We start from the raw sequence: 9,801 nt of genomic DNA on the forward strand, positions 1-9,801 counted from the left end.
CAGAGTGGCGCATAGGCATGCATGCCGTAAAAATATTCATGAACATGCTTGCTTATTTCAATAATAAAATCCACCAATTCTCTTCCCACAGCTTCCTCCAGAATACTTCAGTGTAATATAGCCATTGCTTTTCTCTTTCAGAAGAAAAAAGCGTGTGTGTGTGTGTGTGTGTGTGTATAATATATATATATATAATATACACACATGCATATACATGTACCATATATTATTTAAACATTATCCTAGTCATTTATTGGGGTGAACTATGGGAGTAGAATCTAGTCAGTAAATACAAGGTTATTAAAGACCTAAGGCATTTTCCCCGTGTTACTAGGCATCAGAGTGAAGGAATAAGTGAATCTGCACGAATCACTATAGCTATGACTACATGCCGATTTAATCAGAATCTAACTGTCATGCACATCTGCATATGCCTAATTTATGTATTTTCATATTACATAATTATGTCATGCCTTGAAATACTGACTCAAGATGCTTGAAAAATTAAAACTTAGCTTTTGTGTATTAGTTAAACAGAGTTAGGCACAGTCTGTGGTAGAAACTGTCTGCTTTTTTATTTTATTTTATGCATGTTGCATTTACATATTCATGAACACAAAAGCTGTTATGACCGCTGATTCTGCAGCAGGGGATGAAAAGGCACAATCCTGCATACAGATGTATTAATTTCCAGGGGAAGAATGGCAGCCTATGATGATCAGGAAGAGAAGATATTTGGGGGTTTCACTTGGGGGTTACCTCATTATATAATAAATGATGTGGATAACCTGCCAAAAATGTTTAAGTATAATAAACTTGGAAAGTAAAGCCAATTTGTATTATTCATGGCCATTCATTTACATTGTAAAAAAAAAAAATAAGCATTTTGAAATGCCGATTTCTGAGTCAGGTCTTTGCAGGTAAAATAAAGGGGGTATGCTCAGAAGCTGCTCATTATTTCATAATTTACATATTTCTTGCTCCAAATCAGAATGCTAAGCTTTAAGCTTTGATTATTTTCTGAGGTGGAATTTTACCAGTCTTTACCTGCATTTATTGGTGTACTTTGATTTCTAGCTCATGATTCTATAATCAGGAATGGAATTCATCATTAAAGTAGGTATATTAAGAGGTACAGTAACCCATTTATACCCATAGCTGCATGTATAAACATATATTCATTCCAAAGAGAAAGAATCTCAATAGTTTTTAAATAAATTTATATTTTATGATCCCGTTTTTGAATACATGTAAAATTTATATCATAAAATATTTTCAAGTTGCTTTTGAATTTTATAAACATTTTAAAAGAAAAGCACAGCTCTTGGAACTATACTTTCCAAAACCAAGTTTTAATAGGAGGGATGGAGAAGGCAAATTTCTAACTAAACCAAAAGAACATAAAACTCAATCATAAAAAACACAGATAATATAAGAAAACACCACATTTTTATTCCTGAACTGCTACACACATTGAAATCAAAATACCTGAAATCAATTATATAAATTAGTTACTTGATATATAACATAAAATGCTTTTTCTCTAAGTGAATGCAGGTAATTTCAGAAAAAAAGCAAAGCTTATGCAACCACTGGCCTCCCCTTTTTGATGATTTTCCTATTAAAGGCAAATTTGTCTAAATATTTGAATTAATTGTAAAAATTTACCAGCAATCAAATTATGTAGACCTCATCCCTCTCTCCCCTTCGCTTTCACACACGTATATACACATATGTGCACATACATATACATAGGTGTCATATGTGTACATGCATATATATATAAAATTGTGGCTGTTCTTTTTTGTTGTAAAAATGTGCAACTCTTCTACACAGTCATCTCAATTATTTGACTGGACATTGAATAAAAAGAAGTTTATGAAAATCAAAGAAGTCATACTTAATTGTAAGTTGTCCATTTGGCTAAGTAAAAATCAACACGGAGTTCAAACTCTTATAATAGCACATAGATTTAGATCCCACTAACACATAGAATGTGTTTGGAAACTTTACTGTTATTCAAAGGATTTTAGTAAATATCTTTATTTCATGAACAAGAGTAGTGGACGATTCATATCTGACTCGCATAACAAAATAGTATTTGTAAACAAATACTAAAAATACAGGAAGCCTTTCTTAAGTACTACAATTCATTAAACCAGATGAGCTAGGCTTCCTACTTAGAAACACTCTGCCATTAAGTTGTTAGTCATACTTGAAAAAAATGCATTTTTTATGGTATCCTACTATCCAGCTTTTACTATCCCTCTCAGAGCCCAAACACAAATTGCAATGATGAGATTTTAACATACTACTCAAATTTGAAATAATTTTACAATAACATTTTATTTGGAATCACTTTACTAGAGAAGTTAAACACAAAGTATATTATAGAAATTTAAAGCATTAATTTTATATAAGACATTCAAAGAAAATTAGTAACTAGTTACCGTATTTCCACCCTATCATGCTGCTATTCTTTATTGAAATACAGTTCTGATCTGCTGCTGTCAGGATATTTTTAATTGGTTGATTTTTACTATAGATAAGGAATTTATGATCTCCTCCCATGAGATCAAAGGCATGCATTTATAAGATAACTGTATGGAGAATATGAACGTCATCTGTGTTCCCAAGATGAAGAAAAGCAAACTTCTTTACAAAGATCAAAAGCCCAACCTGAGACTTACAATCATGATGATCATACCAAAAGAGTCAAGTCTGCACAAATTGGCTGTAAGAACGTGAAATAGCAGCCAATCGCATTAACTTTATGAATAATACAATGCATTCTATGAGAAGAGCGAACTTGGAAAGAGACACAAAAAATAATAAAAAGCAACTTGTCTGCCTCCTAACTCACTTATTCTTAGAAAAATAAAACTTAACTTTAATAAGTATAGAAAATGCTCATCAACATGAAGAAACCAGTGTTTATGTCCCTGTCTATAAAATGACAAGCATTCAGATGACAGAACAAGATGCAGTTCATTATCAGAATCACCCTAAATAGCTGACTGTTTTTTGCCCACAAACTTATAGCTTTAAAACTCAGTATTTATGCTTTGGATTTCAACTCCACAACCCTTGAACTCCTAAATAATGATTATCTTTATAGGATGTGAAAGACATAAGAATTTAAAGCTGCCATTGATGGTCCAATTAGTCTACATTCTGTTTCCAAAAAACACTTGTCAGTGCATAGTTATGGTTGATCTTGTTTATATTGACCTCCAAAAAGTGAGCAGTGTATACCTGTGGGAAAACATGACACCTCAATTTTTAAAATCAGCTTCTCTTGCAAAGTTCTCAAACTGCTTTAATGGGATTATTTATCAAAGACACAATTATTTCATAAAGATAGCATAATAAATCATGATATCTAAATACCCAAAGGAAAAGAAAATCTTCACCCAGATTAACCAGCTAAAAAGAAATCTTTTATTAGAAAAAAAAAAAGCCACAGATTTCAGCAACTGTTTACCTGAATCTGATGGTCTGTACTTACTATGATTTCTTTTCCTGTATACAACAAACAGTAGATAACTTTAGAAAGAAAAATGAAAACCTTTCATCTGAGAAGTTGCCACCAAGTATCTAGGACTATCTCATTATCTCTGAGTAATTATTTTCATGCAAGTAAAAATTGTTTTTAATATCCAGATGAATTAGAAAGAAATGCTCTCTGTTGCCAGTAATGGTAGCTCACATGTTATCCCAACCCCTTGAGAGGCCATGGCGGATGGGTCACCTGAAGGCAGGAGTCGAGACTAGCCTGGCCAACATGGTGAAACCCCATTTCTGCTAAAAATCCAAAAATTAGCCAGGCATGGTGGGACACACCTGTAATCCCAGCTACTAGGGAGGATAAGGCACAAGAACCTCTTAAACCCAGGAGATAGAGGTTGCAGTAAGCCAATATCACACCACTATACTCCAGCCTGGGCAAGAGAGTAAGACTTGAAAGAAACGAAAAGAAACGAAAAGAAAAGAAAAGAAAAGAAAAGAAAGAAAGAAAGAAAGAAAGAAAGAAAGAAAGAAAGAAAGAGGGAAGGAAGGAAGGAAGGAAGGAAGGAAGGAAGGAAGGAAGGAAGGAAGGAAGGAAGGAAAGGAAAGGAAGGAAAAAGAGAAGGAAAAAAGGAGAGAGAGATGGAAAAGAGAGAGAGAAAAGAGAGAGAAAGAAAAAAAGAAAGACATGCTTAACTCACACCAAAACCATAAAATAAGTTCAGAATTATATTAAGCCATAGTTATTAATGATTAATAAGAAAGTTGTCAGATTATATCTCACAATCTGCATGTAGTGTGGTACAAATAAATTGTTCACACTACACCACAGATGTGCAAAGGAAACATGGTTTCCTCATTTTCTAAAAGAGATCTAATTTTCACTGTGTGCTCTATCACATTGGGTAATTAGGGATAAAGGGAAGAAATTAAATTTGCCAATTAATTTATCTCTTTGCTTTTTGGTTCCAACAGTCTCTTCTGAGTTATTTCCTCTTAGGTGACAGATAGATCATCCTCCAAAATTTTCCACATCAAATCCCCAGAAACTGCATATGTTACATTACGTAGCAAAGGATAATTAAGGATCCTGATGTAATTAAGGTTGCTAATCAGTTGACATTTAAACAGGGTGATTATTCTAGATTATCTAAATGGATAAACCATGATAAAATTATTGCTTTGGTGGGAAACTGGTGAATGTACTAAATTCAGGTAGACTAGAAAGTCAGAAATGATATCATGATATGTAGGATAATCTCTAAAATAATAATGTAGGAATTTATTACTACAAGCTAATAACAAGATAAATAAAGTTTAAAAATGGATTAATACCAAGAAAGGCAAAAGAAGAAATAGTAAGTGGAACAACTAAAAGACAATCACAAGATTGTTGATTTAAAGCCAGTTTTATAAGTAACTACATTAAATATATGCATAAATATTCTACTCAAAGATTTTTAGACTAAATATAAAAACATATTAACTGTGTGCTGTTTACAAGAGACAAACTTTAAATATAAGGATAGAAACAAATTAAAAGTAAAAAAGATGGAGAAAGAAATCCCCAAACACTACATTAAAAAAAAAAAAAAACAGATTACAATGATTTGATGAAGAATTGAAGAAAAAAAATTATAGAAAAAAATAGGGCATTTCATAATAACAAACATGTTAATTAAATAGGAAGATATAACAACTTACATTTATATTAATATCATAATTTTATGATACTTTGGAAAAAACTGGACATCTCTTAGAAGGATGATTTTAAGAAGAAAATTAACCAATATGACTTTATCAGCATAGAGAGAACATGTCAATAAAAAACTTCAGAATATACACTTCACCTTTTTATAATTACATACAGAATATTATTTTCACAAATACTTAATTAAAAAAGGTGTTGGACCATAAACCAAGTACCAGCAAATTTCAAAGGATTCCAATTATACCATATATTTTATTGGAACCTAGAATTAAACAGTTAATTCAAAGTAAAACTATAAAGATAATTAGAAAATATTATTTATAGTGATAACCCAAAATTGTCTACATAATTGAAAGTTATGTAACATACTGAAATTAATCCATGCGTCAAAGAAGAAAAAATGAAAATTAGAAAATAGTTTTAACTGTATAGTAATAAACTATAACCTGCCAAATTTGTGAAGTACATATAACTGTAATAGTGATTTAAATTTTAAAGTGATTTAAAGGTTAATAGCTTAAATGTATACATTTTGAAACACTAAAATTTAAGCTTTTATTCAAAGAAGCTAGAAAAATAACAAAAACTTAATCCTAATGGAAGTAAAATAAAAAATAAATATTAATTGCAGAAATCAATGAAACAAAAAGCAGTCATAAAGTAGAGAAGCTCAATAAAGAAAAATGCTGGTCCTTTTAAAATAATTTAAAATAATAAATCCCTAAACAACATATATCATAAAATGCAAAATAATACCAACATCAGTAATGAAAAACAGAGAACATGGCTACAGATACTAAACGTATTAAAAAGGTGCATGGAGGATATTGGAAATAGCATTGCACCAGTAACTATAAAACTTACATGAAATAGATTAATTCCTTAAAAAACACAACTTACCAAAATTGGCACACAAGAAAACAAAAAACATGAATAATCACATATTGAACCTGAATTAAGCACCTCCCTAGAAAGAAAGCTCCAAGACCAAATGGATTTACTGGTAAATTTTTTCAAAAATTTAAGATAATCACAATACCAATTTCATACAAAACCATTCAGAAACCAGAGAATGATGGAACAATTCCAAACATTTTGTGAGTCTGGCAAAACAATAACAAAGCCTGACAAAAATTTTACACACAAAAAATAAAAACTATAGGACAGTATTTTCACAAATACATAAGCAGAATTTCTAAACAAGAAAATGAAAACTACAGAACAATATTCCAATAAATATAGAAGCAGAATTTCTAAACAAAAATTCGTGCATTGAAATCATGTAATTATAAAAGGGTAAAACATCCTAGCCAAGTGCAGTTTATTCTAGGACTGAAATGTTTTCATTTTAAACCATCAATATAATTCAACACACTAAATAATGAAGAAGCAACACCATGCAACCATCCTAATAGATGCAAAATTTTTTGATCAACTTTAATATCTGTTCGAGATGAAAACTCTTACCAAACTAGTAAAATAAAAGTATTTTCTTAGCTGTTAAAAGATATATAGATGATAGATAGACAGCTGATAGATAGATAGATTCTTAAAAGTTTTAAAAGTAAAATATTGAATGATTTTCCCCTTAGCTCAGAAACAAGACAATGATCTCCACTATCATCACTTATGCTCAACATTTTGTAGTTCTTAACATGTAGGAAAAGTTAAGGAAAAAAATGATATAAATACATTGAAGTTTTATGTAAAATTGTCAGTATCTGCAGATGACTTGATAATGCATAATGGAAATCCAAAACATATACATCAACTATTAGAATTAATAAATATGTGCAAAAGGTATTCAGGGTGAAAAAGGAAAAAAAAAGGATAAATAAATAAATGTATCAGAATATAAAGTCAAACTACAAAAGTCAATTGTTTTCTATACCAAAACCAATTAAAATATTAAAATTTTAACATTCCCTTTTAACAATACCATAAAAATAATATCTTCAGCAATAAATCAACAAAAAGTACAAGATGGACAACTGTAAAATACTACTGAAAGAAATTTTAAAGAAACTAAGTAAATCAAAATACATGTCATGTTTGTGGATTATAATTTTTAATATTAGAATCACATCAGTTCTGTCCAATTGATCAATAAACTCTATCAAATCAAAATCACCATGTTTTGGTAAAAATTAATAGTTGATTCTAAAATTTATACATAAATGCAAAAGACTTAGAATAGCCAAGATGATATCGACTTCTGTATCAGAGATCAAGAATTACTATGTAATTAAACTAATCAAAACTGTATCGTATTTGTGCAAGGGCAGACAAAAAAATGTTATAAAAGAGAATAACGTTCTAAAGCAGATCCATTCGTAAACAATTATCTGATAATATACTATAAATATTATTTTTCTCTTTTTATTCAGAAGAGAAGTTTTATAGTGGTTATATTAAACAATTAGATACGTATGGTTTTTAACACCCTGTATAAAAATTAATTTTTAGTGACTTATAGACCCAAAATTGAAAGAAAAATATAAAAGCTTCTATTTAAAAAACCTTGGACAGTTGTTTCACAAGCTTGGGATTGACATACATTTCTGAAACAGCAAAAAGTGACTAGCCATAGGTTAACAAAAGTAACAAATTACACTGTATAAAATTAGAAAATTATATTCATCAAAAGTCACCATTTAATAGAGTAAAAAGGCAAGTGCAAAAGATTGATTGCATTAATGCCCCCAATTTTTCGTGCTTTTTCATGAAATTTTCAATTACTCTTACTAAAAAGGTAGAGGTTTTACTCCAACCCTTAATTTTCTATCAGCTTTCTGATTTGCTTTGGCCAATGGTATGTTAACAGATGTGACAGACAGTGAAAGAAGGCTGAAATAGCTGACCATTTCTGCTTCAGCTCTTTTTAGTCTGCCATGATTACAAGAAAATACTCAAACTAGCCTTCTCAAAGATGAAGCATGCAAAGCAGAGCTAAATTGCTGCAGCTTCACCAGATATGGCCAGGCTAGATCAGTCAATAGGCAGCCAACCCAGACATGTGGAAGATTCCAGCTAGGACGAGTAGAGCAGTTTGTTTGCCCACAGATGACCACAAATGCACGAGAGACCATGAAATCTGAAACCTAGAGAATCTGAAGTTAACTAAGTGCTATTGCTCTATGACTCTGGATTGTTTTATTGTCTGTTTTCTGATGTTATTATAGAAAGACACAATTTATATAGCAATAAATATATTGCAAGAAGGTATTTGTAGTTCACACAATATATACAAAGGGGTCATATTCAAAATATATAAATAATTCCTATAAATAAATAAAGAAAAAAACTTAGGCAACCCAGTTAAAAATGGGATACAGAAATAAGCAATTCACAGAAGATATCCAAGTTACCAACTAGCATATGAAAATATGTGTCATTTCTCACCAAGTATATAAAAATTTAAACCACAATTAGATACTACTACACAGTTAATAAAATTGTGAAAATTCAGAAGATTAAGAACACTGATAGCAGCAGTGGTCCACATGGAGCCACTGCTGCAAAGCTGCTGGCTACAGTGAGGAGACTGCATGCTCAGGTGGAGCTGGTGGAAGCTAGGCACAGGCAGGAGTTTCTCCCCTTCTAAAATCTCTTCTAAGTTGGTAGGTTGGGAACCCACCCATCTGGACGCAACTGCAGCTACCCAACCACAGCTGCAGAACTAGGCATCTTGTGCTCTCAGAAGCCCAGAATCTCCCCTGCCCCTGCAGGCTTGGAGGTACCTGCTCCCACTCCCGGCATCTCCCTACTCCTGGCACCCATTCGGATTTCAGAGCAAAGTTTTGGCCAGATCTGTCACTGTCATTACCCAACCAGGTGTGCACATGCTTAGGGCGGCACTGACATGCCGGCCCCCAGCCACCTCGGCCCCCTCTGGACTTTGGGCACTGAGGAGCATGGGAAGGAGACTGAGGTGGGGCTTAGAGCAACTCAGTGAGGGCGCAAACAGCCTGGACATCATGAATGGCAGCAGAAGGCAGACAGGTTCCTGGGCAGAAATGGGCAGATCCCCAGTAAAACCCCACCTTCAAGCCTGGGGTGACCTGAGGCCTCAGGGCTAGGCTGCCAGTTCCACAGACCAGAGTGAAAACTTATGGTTCTTTCTCCAGGCCCTCCCATGGCCACCCATGAACCAACCAACATGCACTTCCATGCCTCTGAGGCCCATGAAAACTCTAGACAAAGCCAGACTCAGGCAAACGATGGGATGACCGCCTGCAGATAGGAGCTACCCACTCCAAGTTTCCTCTCTGTTGAGGGCTGCAGAGAAATCAGGAAAACCTGCCTCTGGATAAGAGCTACCCAATCCAGCTCTTCTCTCTACTGAGAGTTGCAGAGACATCAGGTTGACCTGCCTGTGGATAGGAGCTACCCATTCTGGGTCTCCTCTCCATTGAGGGCCACACTTGTCAGGACAACCTGCCTGTGGAAAGGAGTTATACACTGTGGATCTCCTAAGAGCTGTACTGTTGCTCAAATAAAGTACATCTTTGACTTCTTCACCCTCCAGTCATCTTTGTACATCATTCTTCCTTGATGCAGGACCTACCAAATAGCAGGACTGA

This window comes from Saimiri boliviensis, chromosome 18 (assembly GCF_048565385.1).
Source record: "Saimiri boliviensis isolate mSaiBol1 chromosome 18, mSaiBol1.pri, whole genome shotgun sequence".
NCBI classification, from domain to species: Eukaryota; Metazoa; Chordata; class Mammalia; order Primates; family Cebidae; genus Saimiri; species Saimiri boliviensis.